The sequence below is a fragment of the Trachypithecus francoisi genome, unplaced genomic scaffold (assembly GCF_009764315.1).
Source record: "Trachypithecus francoisi isolate TF-2019V2 unplaced genomic scaffold, Tfra_2.0 Lachesis_group7, whole genome shotgun sequence".
Lineage (NCBI taxonomy): Eukaryota > Metazoa > Chordata > Mammalia > Primates > Cercopithecidae > Trachypithecus > Trachypithecus francoisi.
This window is the reverse complement of record NW_022681472.1, coordinates 99,868,129-99,886,788: the sequence shown is the minus strand read 5'-3', so window position 1 is coordinate 99,886,788 and position 18,660 is coordinate 99,868,129. Positions and strand designations below refer to the sequence as shown.

Here is an 18,660-nt window from a genome sequence, read left to right as displayed (position 1 = left end):
TTTTTTTTTTTGTATTTTTAGTAGAGATGGGGTTTCACCGTATTAGCCAGGATGGTCTCCATCTCCTGACCTCATGATCTGCCTGCCTCGGCCTCCCAAAGTGCTGGGATTACAGGCGTGAGCCACCGTGCCCTGATTTTTTTTTTTTTTTTTTTTTTTTTGAGACGGAGTCTCGCTCTGCCGCCCAGGCTGGAGTGCTGTGGCCGGATCTCAGCTCACTGCAAGCTCCGCCTCCCGGGTTCACGCCATTCTCCTGCCTCAGCCTCCCGAGTAGCTGGGACTACAGGCGCCCACCACCTCGCCCGGCTAATTTTTTTGTATTTTTTAGTAGAGACGGGGTTTCACCGTGTTAGCCAGGATGGTCTCGATCTCCTGACCTTGTGATCCGCCCGTCTCAGCCTCCCAAAGTGCTGGGATTACAGGCTTGAGCCACCGCGCCCGGCCATGATTTTTTTTTTTTAAGAGAGGATCTCACTGTCACCTAGGCAGGAATGCAGTGGTGTGATCATGGCTCACTGCAGCCTCAACCTCCCAAGCTGAAGTAATCCTCCCACCTCAGCCTCCTGAGTAGCTGGGATTACAGATACATGCCATCATGCCTGGCTAATTTTCTTTTTTTGTTTTTTGTAGAGATGGGGTCTTACTATGTTGCCCAGGTTGGTCTTGAAATCCTGGGCCCAAGCAATCCTCCTGCCTTGGCCTCCCAAAGTATTGGGATTACAGATGTGAGCCACTGTGCCTGGTTAGAAACTCAAATTTTTTTTTTTTTTGAGACAGAGTCTCACTCTGTCACCGAGGCAGGAGTGCAGGGGCACAATCTCGGCTCACTGCAACCTCCTCCTCCCAGACTCAAACAATTCTCATAGCTCAGCCTCCTGAGTAGCTGCAATAACAGGAGCACACCATCATGCCCATTTAATTTTTGTATTTTTAGTACAGACAGGTTTTCAGGTTTTTTTTGAGATAGAGTCGCGCTCTGTCACCCACACTGTAGTGCAGTGGCACGGTCTTGACTCACTGCAAGCCCCACCTCCTGGGTTCATGCCATTCTCCTGCCTCAGCCTCCCGAGTAGCTGGGACTACAGGCACCCGCCACCACACCCGGCTAATTTTTTGTATTTTTTTAGTAGAGATAGGGTTTCACCGTGTTAGCCAGGATGGTCCCCATCTCCTGACCTTGTGATCCGCCCACCTTGGCCTCCCAAAGTGCTGGGATTACAGGCGTGAGCCACTGTGCCCAGCCAGACGGGTTTTCATCTCTACTAAAAACATGGCCAGGCTGGCCTCGAACTCCTGGTCTCAAGTAATGCACCCACATCAGCCTCCCAAAGTGTTGGGATTATAGGCATAAGCCACCACACCTGGCCAGAAACTCATTTTTTTTTTGAATTGGAGTCTTGCTCTGTCACCCAGGCTGGAGTGCAATGGAGGAATCTCGGCTCACTGCAACCTCCACCTCCTGGGTTCAAGTGATTGAACCTCCTACCTTAGCCTCCTGAGTAGCTGGGATTACAGGCCCATGCCACCACACCCAGCTAATTTTTGTATTTTTAGTAGAGGCGAGGTTTCACCATGTTGGTCAGGTTGGTCTCAAACTCCTGACATCGTGATCCACCTGCCTTGGCCTCCCAAAGTGCTGGGATTATAGGCGTGAGCCACTGCGCCCGGCCCAGAAACTCAATTTGTTTAAATGGACAAAATAGCTGGGCAAGTTGGCTCATACCTGTACTCCCAGCACTTTGGGAGCCTGAGGCAGGCATATCACTTGAGCCCAAGAGTTCGAGACCAGCTTAGGCAACACGATGAAACCTGTCTCTACAAAACTACAAAAAAAAAAAAAAAAAAAAATCAGTTGGGTGTGGTGGTGTGTACCTGTAGTTCCAGCTACTTGGGAGGCTGAAGCAGGAGGATCACCTGAGCCAAGGAGGTCCAGGCTGCAGTAAGCTGAGATTATACCATTGCACTCCAGCCTGGGCAACACAGCAAGATCCTGTCTCAAGGAAAAAAAAAGGGGGGGCGCAGGCAAAAGATGTGAACAGACACCTTATAAAAGAAAATATAAGAAGAGCAAATAAGTACATGAATAGGTGTTCAACATCGCTAATCATTAGGCTAACAGAAATCAAAATCACAATTAGATATTACCTCACACCCATTAGGATGACTACTATAAAAAAACCAGAAATTAACAAGTGTTAGGATATGGAGAAATTGGAGCCCTTATGCACTGTTGGTGGGAATGTAAAATGGTACAATTTTGCAGTGGCTCACACCTGTAATCCCATCACTTTGGGAGGCCAACGTGGGCAGGAGGTCAGGAGTTCAAGACCAGCCTGGCCAACATGGTGAAACCCCATCTCTACTAAAAATACAAAAAGTGTCCGGGCATGGTGGCAGGCACTTGTAATCTCAGCTACTGGGGAGGTTGAGGCAGGAGAATCGCTTGAATCTCAGCTACTGGGGAGGCAGAAGTTGCAGTGAGTTGAGATCGTGCCATTGCACTCTAGCCTGCGCGACAAGAGTGAAACTCCATCTCAGAAATAAATAATAAAATGGTACAATTGCTGTGAAAAAGTTTGGTGGTTTCTCAAAAAATTAAAAAGAAGCCAGGCACGGTGGCTCACACCTGTAATGCCAGCACTTTGGGAGGCCGAAGCTGGCGGATCACCTGAGGTTGGGCGTTTGAGACCAGCCTGGCCAACATGGTGAAACTCCTTCTCTACTAAAAATACAAACAATTAGCCCGGCGTGGTGGCGGGCACCTGTAATCCCTGCTACTCGGGAGGCTGAGGCAGGAGAATCGCTTGAACCTGGGGAGGCGGAGGTTGCGGTGAGCCGAGATCACGCCATTGCACTTCAGCCTGGGCAACAAGAGCAAAAAAGTCTTATCTCAAAAAATAAAATAAAATAAAATAAAATAAAACAGTCAGGCGCAGTGGCTCACGACTGTAATCCCAGCACTTTGGGGGGGTTGAGGTGGGCAGATCACTTGAGGTCAGGGACTAAAGACCAGCCTGGCCAACCAACTTGGTGAAACCCCATGTTACTAAAAATACAAAAATTAGCCAGGTGTGGTGGTGGGTGCCTGTTGTCCCAGCTACTCGGGAGGCTGAGGCAGAAGAATTGCTTGAACCGGGGAGGCAGAGGTTGCAGCAGCCGAGATCACACCACCGCACTCCAGCCTGGGCAACAGAGTGAGACTCCTTCTCAAAAAAAAAAAAAAGATGGTTAAGATGGTAAATTTCATGTTATGTATTTTAAAGACAAACAGAAAACAAAAAGAAAACCAAAAGACTGGCCACAGCAGGTGTTAGTGAGAACATAGAAGCTGTGACTTGTGAGAGCTGCTAGGAGTGGTGTGGTGGCTTCTTAAAAAATCAAACTTAAGGGCCGGGCACGGTGGCTCAAGCCTGTAATCCCAGCACTTTGGGAGGCCGAGACGGGTGGATCACGAGGTCAGGAGATCGAGACCATCCTGGCTAATACGGTGAAACCCCGTCTCTACTAAAAAAATACAAAAAAAAAAAAAAAAAAAACTAGCTGGCGAGGTGGCGGGCGCCTGTAGTCCCAGTTACTTGGGAGGCTGAGGCAGGAGAATGGCGTGAACCCGGGAGCTGAGCTTGCAGTGAGCTGAGATCCGGCCATTGCACTCCAGCCTGGGTGACAGAGCCAGACTCCGTCTCAAAAAAAAAAAAAATCAAACTTACTTCTTTTTTTTTTTTTGAGATAGAGTCTCGCTTGATGCCCAGGCTGGAGTGCTGGAGTGCAGTGGCGCGATCTCGGCTCACTACAAGCTCCGCCTCCCGGGTTCACGCCATTCTGCTGGTTCAGCCTCCCGAGTAGCTGGGTCTACAGGCGCCCGCCACCTCGCCCGGATAATTTTTTGTGTTTTTAGTAGAGACAGGTTTTCACCGTGTTTGCCAGGATGGTCTTGATCTCCTGACCTCGTGATCCGCCCATCTCAGCCTCCCAAAGTGCTGGGATTACAGGTGTGAGCCACCGTGCCCAGCCAATCAAACTTACTTCTAGTTAAATACGTGTAGAAAAAAAAGTCAAACTTGCAGTCACCCTGCAATGTGCCAGGCAAGCCCTGGGCACCTCCCTAGGAGAGGAATATGGATGTGTAAATACCCCAGTGTGGCCCAGGGATCCTGTAGCAGGACGAGTCGCAGACAAACCTCCTTAGACACCAGATTAAAGAAGGAAGAGGTTTGTTAGGCTGGGAGTGTTGGCTGACTTGCGTCTTAAGAGCCGAGCTCTCGGAAAAAGAAATTCCTAGTCCTTTGAAGGGCTTAAAACGCTAAGGGGCCCACGTGAAAGTGTCTTGATAGATCGCGCAATCAAGAGGAATGTGACTGGGGTCTACATGCATCAGCTAACAGAACAAAAAGTTTTACAGTGCTTTTCTTATACAATGTCTGGAATTTACAGATAACACAAGTAGTTTTGGTCAGGGGTTAATATTACTACTATTATTTTAACCACCAGGGCCATGTGGTGGCGCCAAGGTCGTCTAGCTATTTATCTTACTTCTGTTTCTTTCCAACTTAGTGCTTTCTCCCTTTTCTCCTGCCTTATAAACTAGGGAAAAGGGGAGGTGGGAAGACGTTGGGAAGAACAGCAGAAGTGCTGGTCTCATTCCAAAATCCAACTTCGTTTTTCTCCCTGTAGCTCGCAAACAGAGGCTCTATGAAACAATAGACCTTTTTCCGTTAGTTTTGATGTGTGGATTTGATCAAACTCTTTGCTCCATTCCGTTCCATGTTTCTGGGCCTGTGAAACAACCCGGCTCTGGAGCAGACCTTAATCTCTGCCAGGGTCTGTCCCCCTTCATGTCCTCCTTCACAATTGGATGTGCTATTTTTAGATCTATTTTATTTTGTGCATTTTTTTTTTTTGAGATGTAGTCTCACTCTGTCATCCAGGCAGGAGTGCAATGTTGCAATCTTGGCTCACTGCAAGCTCCACCTCCCGGGTTCACGTCATTCTCCTGTCTCAGCCTGTAGCTGGGATTACATGTGCCCGCCACCACACCTGGCTAATTTTTTTGTATTTTTGGTAGAGACGGGGTTTCACCGTGTTAGCCAGGATGGTCTCGATCTCCTGACCTCGTGATCCGCCCGCCTCAGCCTCCCAAAGTGCTGGGTTACAGGCATGAGCCACCGCATCCGGCCTGTTTTGTGCAATTTTTAAAATATGTTGTTATAGTCCTCAAAAAATCTTGCTGGAATTTAGATTATTAACATTTTGGATTTCTGTATAACTTTAGGAAGAATCGACATCTTTACTATGTTATGCCACTTGGTCCATCAGCATGGTATGTTCCTCTATTTATTTATTATTTATTTACTTTCTGAGACAGGGTCTTGCTCTGCTGCCCAGGCTGGAGTGCAGTGGTTTGATCACAGCTCACCACAGCCTCGACCTTCCCAGGCTCAAGTGATCCTCACACCTCAGCCTCTTGACTAATTTAAAATTTCTTTTTGTAGACACGGGATTGCCCTATGCAGCCCAGGCTGGTCTCGAATTCCTGATCTCAAGTGTTCCTCCACCTCAGTCTGGAAAAGTGATGGGATTACAGCTGTGAGCCACCGCACAGGTCCCCATCCATCAGAGGGAACTTTAGGTTTTCTTTTTAAGTCGTAAAGAGTTAAGTGTCCTTGGCCAGGCGTGGTGGCTCACGCCTGTAATCCCAACACTTTGAGAGGTTGAGGTGGGTGAATCACTTGAGGTCAGGGGTTTGAGAGGAGCCTGGCCAACATGGTGAAACACTATTTCTACTAAAAATACAGAAAGTTAGCCAGGAGTAGTGGTGGGTACCTGTAATCTCAGCTACTCAAGAAGTTGAGGCAGAGGTTGCAATGAGCTGAGATTGTGCCACTGTACTCCAGCCTAGGTGACACAGCAAGACTCCATCTCAAACAAACAAACAAAAAAGTTAAGTGTCCTCTATAAATATTTTGTATATTTTAAATTACTTAAGTGTGTGGTCACGGGGGTGAAAAGTGCTCATCTTGAGTGTGTGGTCACAGGTTCAAGGTGAAGGCAGTCAGCCTGGATGTGTGATTTTCTTCAGCAGTCATGAAGAAGGGTTAGGCTCGCCCAGTTGGGTTTTCTAGTGAATATAGTGGAGAGGGAGCGGGAGGAGGCGAAAAAGCAGAGCCCTGTGTGTTAAGAGTGAAGAGTGACGACGGCCCAACAGGGAAGCGCGGGCGGCGAGACAGCCCAACGGGAGATCTCCCCGAGGCGGGAGTCTCTGCAAGGCGAGTGGGCTGCAGGGCAGGAGGTGGAGCTCCAGGAATGACTTTTAACGGGGGCCTTTCAGCCCTTTGCGGCTTCTCATGGTTGAGGACCCAGGGAACGTCTAGGACTGAAGGGTGTGTGCCCCCGTCTTCTACTGTCGAAGCTTCAGGCTGTTTAGCCTCCATTTCTTCAGAAATGCCAGTCAGATTTAATTTCCAGAAAAGCACAGGGCACTAAGAGAATCTAGAAGACCAGGCTGAATGCAGATTTGAAAATGCCGAATGTAGCAATAGTCGAGCTGCAGCTGAGTGAACTATCGAGTAAAGGTGACAGGGCTAAAAGGGTGAGAATAATAGGAGGTTGAGAGACACGAGCCCGCCACAAGGACTGAGGAACAGGGCAGCCCACGTTTTGAGGAAAAATGGCTGCATTTCCAGAGTCGAAAAAAAGTGAAATCTCAGACTCGGGAAGCCCAACGTGGTTTGAGAGGGCAAAACTACCCCAAACCACACCGAGACGTGTCAGATGGTAATTGCTCTGCACCAAAAGAGACGGGAAGACACCGCTAACTCACACGGTAGGTCCGCCCTAGAGGCCTCCGGCGCGGCGGCGGGGCGGGGCCAGGCGGCTCCCAGCATGCCGCGCGAGCCCTCCGCGGGACTCCGGCTCCCGGCATGCCGCGCGCACCCTCGGCGGGACTCCGGCTTCCGGCATGCCGCGCGCCAGCGCATGCGTTCTGCGGCCTCGCGAGGCAGCGCCCCCTGGCGGCGGGTGGGGACCGCCGCGGGAGCGGGGGCGGAGCCGGAGGCGGGGGGTTGCGCTTGGTGACGGGAGGACGCGCGGCCGCCGCGCACTGGGCCGGCGGCGGCGGAGGACGCCGACAGCACGGGCTGCCGCGGCAGCGGCGGCGGAGCAGCAGAGAGGCCGGGGAGCGGCGGACGGCTCACGCGCGTCGCGCGGGCCGGGATGAGGGAGTGTGGCGGCGCGGCCCGCGCGCAGCCGGCCGGTGAGAGCGCGGGCGGCGGGCGGTGGGCGGCGCGGGCCGGGAAGATGGCGGAGGGGCCGGCGCTGCGGTCCCCGTGGTCCTGGCCCAGCCTCGGCGAAGGCTCCAGGCCCGGCAGCGCGAGGAATCCAGGCCCGCTGCTACTGCAGCGGCGGGAGGGGCGGTGACTGGGCCCTGGAGGGAGGGGGCGTGGGTGTGCGGGGGCCAGGACGGGCGGGGGGCGCCGAGGCGCGGGGGGCCGAGGCCGCACGGGGCCCGGGAGCGCGCCGACGGGCCGGGCTGGGAGTGTGAGGGTGGGTGAGTGCGCGTGTGCCCGACCCGAAGTGGGTGTGACTGTACCCCTGTCCAAGGTGGGTTGTGTCCCTGCCCTAGGTGGGTGTGAGTGTGCCCGGCCCCAATGTGGGTGTGGGTGTGCCCCTGTCCACGGTGGGTATGAGTGTGCCCGGCCCCAGGGGGGTGTGAGTGCCCCTGCCCTAGGGGAGTGTGAGAGTGCCCGGCCCTAGGTGGGTGTGAGTGCCCCTGCCCGAGGGGGGTGTGAGGGGACCCCGCCCGTGGTGGGTGTGGGTGCACGTGTGCCCAGCCTGAGCTCCGGCGCCGGCCGCATTCCCGGGCGCCGTCGGAGTGGGGACAAGGTGGGTGCCTGCCGGTCGGGGCTGGTGCCGGCGTCCTGAAGGGCGGCCCGGGTGCAGGGCTGCGGTGCGCTGCGGTGCAGGCTCGGGCTTTGTCCCCGGGGCGCGGGGAGCGGGCATGGGCGTCTCCAGGTGGGGTCATGGCCGCCTGCGGGTGGGCTCCGCGGCCTCGCCTCTGCGGCAGGCGCGGGCTGGGGCTCCGGCGCTGGAGCCTTCCCTTCCCCGTTGCCCCCCGAGCTGGAATTTCCTCGGTTGCTTCCCAGTTACTGGAGTGCTGTGGGTGGAGACAACGTTCCGTGCCGAGGGCCGCGAGCGAGGCAGGCTGTGCATTTTGGGGCCCAGGACGTTTTTTATTTTAAAACGTGCAGCCGGCTCCTTGGCAGCTGTGGGTGTGTTCCGAGCCGCTTCCCACCAGCAGCTGCTGTGGGCGCTGCGCAGCTTCGGAAACGCAGCCGGGCCCCCTCCCCCTCAGCGCTTCACGGGTTTAACCAGACCTCCAGTGACCTCTGCTGAAAAACCTACAGTGGCGAGGCTTCACGTGCCACCTAGTGCAACAATACGTAGATTTGCCTTTTGAAGCCAGTGAGAGGAATTGGACACTGCGTCCTAGGTGCCCTCTATGAATAGCAGGTGGTTCCGCTGGCGGCGCCCGATCCCCAATGAGCAAGGTGCGATTCTCGCGCCAGGGGAGGGAAAGGCGATTTGATAGGAGGTGTGGCTGTAAATCGAGGAGATTCATTCCATAAACCGCCCTGGGCGCAGGCTCTGTAGCCATAAATGCTTGGAGTGAATGAAGGGGGTGGCGCCTCGCTCCCTGTCCTTGGTCTCGCCAGCTGTCTTGCTGAGAGGCAGGGGAGCAGAGTGAACAGGAGGGCGGGTTCTGGAGCCAGGCTGCCCGCCTCTGAGGCCCAACTCTTCTGTTTACTGGCTTCGTGGTCTTCGGCAAGGTCTCTGTGCCTTTGGCTTCTGGTCTGTAAAATGGGAACACTAATAATATTGGTCTCATAGGGTTGTCGTGAGGACCCAGTGAATTAAGACTTGTGAAACACTTTGTTCCTGGCACATTGTGTTTGAGAAAGTTAGGAATTGCCATTACCGCCAAGAGCTAGTGCTTCCGGGGTACAAGTGCCGGGTCAGTGGGTCTTCAGTTTCCCCAGCGCTGCCAGTGTAATGTAAACTTCCAGTTGACGTTAAGCTGGAAGTCTGTGGCGCTGGTTTCTTGCACAAGAAAGCTGAGGTCATATTTGCATGAACACATGTTTATAAAGATAAAAGAGAAACAAGCCTCACATACTTAGATGAATTATTATGTAAGATTGTTTTAAGACGTTCTTGGAGAAAAATGGGCAGGTGCGGTGGCTCACTCCTGTAATCCCAGCACTTTGGGAGGCTGGGGTGAGCAGATCGCTTGAGGTCAGGAGTTCAAGATCAGCCTGACCAATATGGTGAAACCCCGTCTCTACTAAAAATACAAAATATATATATATATTTAAATTAAATTAATTAATTAATTTTTTTTGAGATGGAGTCTGGCTCTTGCCCAGGCTGGAGTGCAGTGGTACGATCTTGGCTCACTGCAAGCTCTGCCTCCCGGGTTCATGCTATTCTCCTGCCTCAGCCTCCTGAGTTGCTGGGACTGCAGGCGCCCGCCACCACCCCCGGCTAATTTTTTGTGTTTTTGGTAGAGACGGGGTTTCACTGTGTTAGCCAGGATGGTGTCGATCTCCTGACCTTGCGCTCCGCCCACCTCGGCCTCCTAAAGTGCTGAGATTATAGGCCTGAGCCACTGCGCCCGGCAAAAAAAAAAACAAAAATTCTTAGAGAAAAAAGTTTGGCACTTATTGTCCTTGGAGTCATGTAAAGTTGTTGTTGACAGAAGTACGATTTGAAGTAATGCTCTCTGAACTAAACTGCCAAGGCTTTTTTTTTTTTGAGTTGGAGTTTCACTCTTGTTGCCCAGGTTGGAGTGCAATGGTGCAATCTTGGCTCACTGCACCTCTACCTCACAGTTTCAAGTGATTCTCCTGCCTCAGCCTCCCGAGTAGCTGGGATTATAGGCATGTGCCACCACGCCAGGCTAATTTCGTATTTTTAGTAGAGACGGAGTTTCTCCATGTTGGTCAGGCTGGTCTCCAGTCTTGAACTCCCAACCTTAGGTGATCCACCTGCCTCGGCCTCCCAAAAGTGCTGGGATTACAAGCATGAGCCACCGTGGCCAGCCAGTTTTTTGTTGTTTTTGAGACAGGGTCTCACTCTGCTGGCCAAGCTGGAGTGCAGTGGTGCGATCATGGCTCACTGCAACCTCAACCTCCTGGGCTCAAGGCATCCTCCCACCTTAGCCTCCCACGTATCTGGGACTACAGGTGTGTGTCACCACAGCTGGGTAATTTTTTTGTTTTGTTTGTAGAGATGGGTTTTGCATGTCACCCAGACTGGTCTCAAACTCCTGAGCTCAAGTGATCCACTGGCCTTGGCCTCCCAAAGTATTGGGATTACAGGCGTGAGCCACTGCACCCGGCTTGCCATTGTTGTACTTCTCAATATTATCCAACAGAAGTGATTTATTAAAATAAACATTAAGTGACAGGGAGGACATTAACAGAAAGTGAGAAGGTGGAATCACCAGTAGTGTAACATTCTTCTGCTAAGCTGTTGTGAGAAGTAAGATTTAACTTGCTTCAGAACATAGTGGAAAGATTCCCCATATTTCTCAAGGAGATGGTCCTCCTCAAGTCTGGTCACCTCTTCCCTCTGTGTCTTAGCTTTACCTTAGAAAATCGCATCTCATCGCCTTTATATTGTGTGACACAAAGATTAGGGAAAACCCTTCCACCTTTAGTAGAGTGTTTTGAGATTTGCGACATTTGAGGTGAGAATATTTAATGTTTGGATAGTGGTAACAAAAATAGCCTAAAATAGATTTTTAAATGCCCATCCCAGCTTTGTCTCCTACCTCTATGCTGGGATGGGCTGTGGAAGCTGCATGCTACATGGAGAGTTGGCATGTCCTTGAACAATTTATCAACAGTAGTTCCGAGAATGCAGCCTCCTGGTAGGCTTGTACCGGTTTCTTTGGTGCTGTTGAAAAAAAGTCCATGCAATATGCTCTTATACTGAGACACCTACTTCTACTAGCAAAGCCCCTCTGCTGTGCCTCTTTGCTGACTCATGGTCCTGTGTCATAGACCTTATGCGCTCGGTCTCACAGTTAACTTTGTGGGTATCCTGTAAAGACACCACAAGGCATGGCTCAAAAGAGCAGACTCTGGTGTTCAGCCTGTGGAGCAGACTCCCTCGCAGAGCTGGACAGACTCCCTCGCAGAGCTGGACAGACTCCCTCGCAGAGCTGGACTACCCTGCCTGGCCTGTCTCCTGTACCTTCTCTTTACCTTTCTTCTGCAGGTGAAATCCTTACCCTCCAACACTGGCTGTCTCTGCTGCCCCTGGGCTTCCCTCGTTGTGCCTTTTATCCGCCACTTAGACTTGTTCCCAAGTTTATCTGACAAGTCTTCGCTGTGCCCTGAGATTGAGTCTGACCCTGACTTCCATGGCCTTGCCACACTGTTTCTACCCGCTGTAGTCCTCCTCCTCAGCTGGTCTGCATGCCAGCTCCTCTGCCACTTCCGCTGTGTTTGGTATCAAGACACCTGAGACCAGGATTTTGCAGGGTTTGTCTCTCTTAAAACTCGTGTTGCTCACTGGTGCCTGCCATCCTGCTAACCCCCTGAAATGTGATGGTGACAAAGTAATTTTATTATCATACATCTGTGAGTTTTGTTAACATGAAATAGCACCCCCCTCCGTTGATAATCTTGTTATGAAACTCGTACCAGTCTTTGACACAGTTTGTGTATTGTGAAAAGAGATTAGTGGCCGCTATTAGGCTTCATTGGGTGGAATTTTTCTTGGTGCAATATTTTGTGTGAGTTTCCACTCCTTTCTTCTGAGGTTTTGGAACTCTGTGGGAAAATCATAATATTTAGCCTTAATAATATTTTTTTTCAATTTTTTATGCAAGTGTTTTCCAACTATTGTTTTGTAGTTTTAAAATTGAACATCTAATTTATGCTCAGTTGTACTTACATTGTAGTGCCACAGACATGCTTTCAGGGAGCCTAAAAAGAAAAAGTCTGAGGCCGGGCGCGGTGGCTCAAGCCTGTAATCCCAGCACTTTGGGAGGCCGAGACGGGTGGATCACGAGGTCAGGAGATCGAGATCATCCTGGCTAACACAGTGAAACCCCGTCTCTACTAAAAATACAAAAGAAAGCTAGCCGGGCGAGGTGGCGGGCGCCTGTAGTCCCAGCTACTCCGGAGGCTGAGGCAGGAGAATGGCGTAAACCCGGGAGGCGGAGCTTGCAGTGAGCTGAGATCAGGCCACTGCACTCCAGTCTGGGAGACAGAGCCAGACTCCGTCTCAAAAAAAAAAAAGAAAAAGTCTGCTACAGATATGAGTCCTTCTGTGATTAAAGGCCTAACCAGTGCTCCAGACCAGGGGTCAGTACACTACAGCACCACTGGCAGACTCCTCTGCCTGTTTTTGTAAATAAGGTTTTATTCAGCAGCCACACCTGTTTATTTCTGTATTGTCCATGGCTGCTCTGGCTGAACTGACTCCTTGTGCAGAGGCTGTGTGGCCCACAAAGCCTAAACCCTGTGTTATCTGGCCCGTTTATAGAAGAGTTTGCTTTAGAAGTTTAAAGGGGAGATCATTGCAGGGGGCTGCAGCAGTGAAGGGAGGCTTCAAGGCGAGGTGGTCTTGTAGCTGAACCGCGCACAGTGGGATGTGAAGAGTGGAGAGTAGGGACATAGCACTGCAGACACAAGTATTTTCACATTTTGGGGGCAAAGGTGAGAAGGTTGGTTATGTGTGGTTTCTAGTGGTTTAAAGGTTGTATAAGGAATAATGGAATAAAGGAATAATGGGGGATAAGGGTCATAATGAGAAGGTCTTTTAATTCCAGTTAAAGACTTTAGATTTTAATTTTTTTTTTTTTTGAGACGGAGTCTTGCTCTGTTGGCCAGGCTGGAGTGCAGTGGCGCGATCTCGGCTCACTGCAAGCTCTACCTCCCGGGTTCAGCCCATTCTCCTGCCTCGGCCTCCCAAGTAGCTGGGACTACAGGTGCATGCCACCACACCTAGCTAATTTTTTGTATTTTTAGTAGAGATGGTGTTTCACTGTGTTAGCCAGGATGGTCTCGATCTCCATATCTTTTTTTTTTTTTTTTTTGAGACGGAGTCTCGCTCTGTCACCCAAGCTGGAGTGCACTGGCCAGATCTCAGCTCACTGCAAGCTCCGCCTCCCGGGTTCACACCATTCTCCTGCCTCAGCCTCCCGAGTAGCTGGGACTACAGGCGCCCGCCACCTCGCCCGGCTAGTTTTTTGTATTTTTTAGTAGAGATGGGGTTTCACCGTGTTAGCCAGGATGGTCTCGACCTCCTGACCTTGTGATCTGCCCGCCTCGGCCTCCCAAAGTGCTGGGATTACAGGCTTGAGCCACCGCGCCCGGCCTCGATCTCCATATCTTGTGATCCGCCCTCATCAGCCTCCCAAAGTGCTGAGATTACAGGCAGGAGCCACTGCGCCCAGCCTAGATTTTAATTTTCTAGCTAACAGGGAGCCACTGCAGGCAGCTTTGTGAGCAGGGGATGTCCTGATTAATGGTTTAGGGAGATTTAATTGGCAATGTCCTGTAGGACGGATTGGTGACGGAAGAAATCCAAATCCGGGAGTTTATTAGACAGCTTTCTCTAGGGCGAGTTGCAGTAGCAACCCCAGCACTGCAGCGCTCACAGCAGCAGAGGCGGATTCCTGCTTGCATTTCATTTCCTTGTGACTCTTTCCCAAGAGTCTTCATTTCCAGACCCAGGACCAGGCCCTATTTGGCACATGCTGTTTTTATGGCAAGAGAGTGGCAGAAACCTAGTGTCTTTTCCAGCACCATCCTGGACTGGCGTCTCAGGGTCTGTGGACCAAAGCAGGGTGTGGCACACAGCCTTTGTGTGGGGAGGGTGAACCCCTGCTCGGATGCTGTGCTGAAGAGAGCTGAGGACCCCACACCTGTTGTCTGCGCCGTCTCACCATGGCTGAAGGTGCAGCTGGACGTCACCCCTCAGCCTCAGACGCTGGAGGCTGGAGCCAGCCTGCATGCGCGAGAGCCCCTGGGGTGGCTCAGCCTCAGCACCCACCTTCACTTCTGGCCTCAGCCCTCTGGGACTTTGGAACCTCCATCAGCTTGGTCCCCACCTAGAAGTTTGGCATGCTGGGTCCTCCTCTCAACTGCCGTGCGGTGCGGCTCCAGGTCCTGCTGCTAGTTCCCCCTGAACAGTGTTCAGAACCCCTGCCTGAGCAGGGCCTGTGTCATGTCCTTCCTGCACTAGGCTGTGCCTCCTGGGGCTCCCCTGCCCCAGCCTTGAGCCACTCCCCTGTCTCTGCCACATAGCTGCTCAGATGATGTACACAGGGCAGTGGTCTCCCCGGGGGTCATTCCGACACCACTCCCCGCCCCCCTGCTACATTTGGCAATATTTGGAGACATTTTTAGTTGTCCTAACTAGGAGGGGATGGCCAGGGATTTGTGGAGGCCAGGGATGCTGTTGAAATCCTACAGTACACAGGATGGCGCCAGACTCGGAGCGTCTGGGCGAGTGAGTCTGCTGCCCGGCCCTCCTCCCTGGCTCCCCAGCGCCTCCTGGACCATGCTCCACAGCCCTGCGTGACCCCAACTGACTCTGCTCTCCAGAAAAACTGCCATGTGGTCATGGGCCAAGCCTTGCTTGGCGTCCCTCCTTCCAAAACTAAGCCAAGCTCACTGGCTCCTTTAGCCCTTTGACTCAGACTCAGGTAATGTCTGCAGGAGCACCTCCTGGATCCCTGCCTTGTGCTCAGGTGCTGCACCCCCTCCCGTAGTGCTCTAGGTGGTGCTTTTGGTCACTGCACAATCACATAATATTTTCTCCTCTCTGAACTGAGAATTCCTTGAGGGTAACAGATACATTTGTATTTCCTTTTTTTTTTTTTGGAGAGAAAGTCGGTGTGGGTTGCCCAGACTGGAATGCAGTGGTGTGATCACAGCTCACTGCAGCCGCCATCTCCTGGGCTCAAGTGATCCTCCCCGCTTGGCCTCCCAAAGTGCCAGGATTGTAGACGTGAGCCATGGCACCTGGCTGTTTGTGTTCGGAATGTCTTGCTGTCGATTGCAACATTTTCTTTGAGCACTGGCTTTGGTAAAGATGATTGGGTTTAGAATGGGGAGTTGCCCTCAGAGAATGGCTGTGCGGCAGTGAGAGGGACTCCTTGACCCACTTCCCATGTCGGCTGCTTCCAGCTTCCTGGGCCATTCTTGTAACTTGCTTTCCTAAGTATAAGTGTCTTGATTCTCACAGATTCTCTATTTTTGCTTCCTAGAAAGTTTCCATTTTGTTTATTAATATTTTTGAGCAGATAATATACATGGTTCAAAAGTACAAAGGGAGCTCAGTGAAGCCTCCTAGTCTTTACCCTGGCACCTGGTTCCTCTGGAAGCCTTGCTAGACCAGCTTCTTGTGTATTCTTCTAGAGATACTTTGTAACTTTGCAAGCAAACAAGTGTGTGTATTTTTTTTCCTTACCCTTTTCTTTTTAAAAAGTTTCTGAACCTTGCCTTTTTCAACTATGTTTGAGAGGCCTTTCCATATCAGTACATTTTCCAGTACATTCTTTTCCATGGCTGCTCTGTATTCTGCTATATGGAGGTGCTGTGGCATTTTTGTGCAGTCATGAGCGAAGCTGTAGGCAGTGTTTTTGCAAACGTACCTGTAGGACCCGTTCTAGAAACAGCATCTCTCTCTCCAGTCACCGTTCATTCCGTCACATCAGGGTTTGCTCTTGTCTCTTGGTGTCTGTATTTCTGCACTTCCTTTGGTCATTTATTTCTCCTAATTATCTCATCTCTCTATATTTTAAATAATATCGTAGGTCAAATTAAATGAGTGTCTCAGTTGGAAACTGGTTCACCTTTTGTGTGTTCTTTTGGTTGAGTGACTGGGAATATACGCATCCACCCAGAAACTTGTCCGTGAGTGGTCACAGCAGCCAGAAAGTGGAGACAGCCTAAATGTCCATCAGCGGATGAATGGATAAACAGAATGTGGTCCATCCCTGCGATGGAATATTATTTGGCAATAAAAAGAAGTGAGTTACTGATTCATGTTATAACGTGTGTGAACCTTAAAAATATGCTGGCTGGGTGCAGTGGCTCACGCCTCTAATCCCGGCACTTGGGGAGGCTGAGGTGGGCAGATCACGAGGTCAAGAGATTGAGACCATCCTGACCAACATGGTGAAACCCTGTCTCTACTAAAAATACAAAAATTAGCTGGGCGTGGTGGCGTACCGGGAAGCAGAGGTTGCAGTTAGCCGACATCATGCCACTGTACTCTAGTCTGGTTACAGAGTAAGACTCCGTCTCAAAAAAAAAAAAAAAAAAAAGACTGAGTGAAAGAAGCTGGAAACATACTGTATGATTCTAATGGCATTAGTGACTTGTCTGGAGTGGCTGCTGCCATGATGCTGGCTGCAGTGGGGGTGGCCTGGGGCTGCATGGTCCACGGAGCTGGTGGGAGCTGGGAACAGGCAGGAGCCGCACCCCCTTCCAAGTTGGAGGGGTGGGAGACCGGCCCTCCTGGGCGCAGCTGTAGCTGCCTGGCTGTGGCTATGGACTCAGACATCCCTGCTCTCCCAGGGACTCTGGAAGCCCCCCTTCCCCTGCAGACTCAGAAGTGCCTGCTCCCACTGCCTGGCCTCTCCCTGCTCCTGGCGCCCGCATCAATTTTGGAACACAGTTGAGGCTGAAGCCAGGCACTGTTGCAACCTGGCCAGGTGTGTATATACCTGGGGCAAAACTGACATGCCAGCCGCCTGCCTCCTCAGCCCCCTTCGGACTTTGGGTGCTGACGAGTGAGCACTGGAGGGAGCCGGAGGAGGGGCTGAGGGAAGTGTGGCACAGGCCTGCAGGAGCCCCTCAGCACAAATAGCCTGGGCACCGTGGACAGCAGGTTGATGGCAGCAGGAGGCAGACAGGCTCCTGGGTGGAAAGGGGCAGGTCCCTGGTGAAGCCCCATGTTGAAGTCAGGGACAGCCTGAAGCTTGAGGGCTGGGCTGCCAGTTCCATGGACCAGAGTAAGAACTTCTGGTGCTTTTTCTGGGCATGCCCACAGCCACCCATGGACCAATCAGCACACACTTTTATGAAGCCCATAAAAACCCTGGGCTCAGCCAGACTCAGGCAAACAACAGGTCAACCAGCCTTCAGATAGGATAGGAGCTAACCAGCCCCAGTCTCCTTCCTGATGAGAGCCGGACACTCATCAGGACAACCCACATGCGGAAAGGAGCTACCCACTGTGGGTCTCCCAAGAGCTGTTCTGTCGCACAATGAAGCTCCTCTCCACCTCACTCACTCTCCAGTTGTCCACGTACTTCCTGGATATGTGACAAGAACTTGGGACCTGCTGAATGGTGGGACTAAATGAGCTGCAACACAAGCAGGGCTGAGACACGCCCCCCCTCCGCCACTCACCACGTCGCAGACAATGAAAAGGAGGGAAGAGCTGCAGCACTTTGGGGAGCCCAGACGTAGGGTCTTCTCGAGCCAGGGCTGTGACATCCTGTTTGGAGTTCTGTAGTTCCTGGCATCTTCAAGCTTCTGGGTGCCACTGCATTCCCCTCGTCCAGATGCAGGTGTCCACAGCAGAAGCCATGTGCAGTGCATCTGGTCAAGCCGCAGCCTCACACAGAGCTAGCACCTGGAGCAGCCTGCCCCGCTGCAGCCGGCATGTCTGGCTATGCACGGTGGCCTGACCCTGCGCTTGCTTGCCCACACACCCCTTGCCACTTTGCGCCTGGCTTGCACTTGGCAGGTGTGGGATCTGGGCCAGTAGTGCGAGCTGAGCGCAGCCTGCCAGGCTGAGTGGGCACAACGATCCCGGCGGGCTTGAGCAGTACTCAGGCAGAAGGCACCACTGGCCACAGTGGTTTCTGGCTTGTGGAGCGACACCCCAAGGGTCTCATGATAATTCCGTTTATGTGAAGTGTCCAGAAGTGAATCTGTAGAGGTAGAAAGTAGATTAGTGGTTGCCAAGGGCTGGGGTATGGAATTTCTTTTAGCATAATGAAAATATTCTAAAATTGACTGTGGTGAAGGTGCACATATCTGTGAATATACTAAAAATAACCTAAAATCGTATACTTTAATTGGGTGAATTGTATGTAATGTGAATTCTACCTCAATGAAGCTGTTAAAAACAAGAGTGACTAGGATTTTTCAGAAGAGAACATTCCAAGGTGAGGGTCAGAAGGTTGCATGCCACAGAGGACTTTGGTGTGGATGTGTTCCTGGAGGCTGTGGCAAGGCGATGAGTCCTTGATCAGTTTCTTTTCTTCTTCTTCTTCTTTTTTTTTTTTTTTTTTGAGACAGGTTCTTGATCTATCTCCCAGGCTAGAGGTCAGTGGCATGATCTCTGCTCACTGTATCTTTGACCTCCTGGGCTCAAGCGATTCTCCTGCCTCAGCCTGTCAAGTAGTTAGGACAATAGGTGCATGTCACCATGCCCAGCTAATTTTGTAATTTTTGTAGAGGCAGGATTTCACCATGTTACCCGGGCTGGTTTTGAACTCCTGGGCTCCAGTGATCCTCCCACCTTTGCGTCCCAAAGTGCTGGGATTACAGGCATGAGCCACTGTGCCTGGCCCTTATCAGTGTCAAATTTCAGGTGGTAGCAGATGCGACACTGTTCTCCATGCAG

General features: G+C 51.7%; 1 protein-coding gene across 3 annotated transcripts in view; it reads left to right on the top strand.

The window, feature by feature from the left end:
* The first annotated feature begins 7,058 nt into the window (after nt 1-7,058).
* The window catches only part of ARHGAP39 (Rho GTPase activating protein 39), a 151,877-nt gene continuing 140,275 nt past the window's right edge, over nt 7,059-18,660 (top strand). For all 3 annotated transcript variants that reach the window (XM_033203093.1, XM_033203092.1, XM_033203095.1), the window contains exon 1: nt 7,059-7,249. The gene's annotated coding sequence lies outside the window, so the exon portion shown is untranslated. The remainder of the gene's footprint in view (nt 7,250-18,660) is intronic.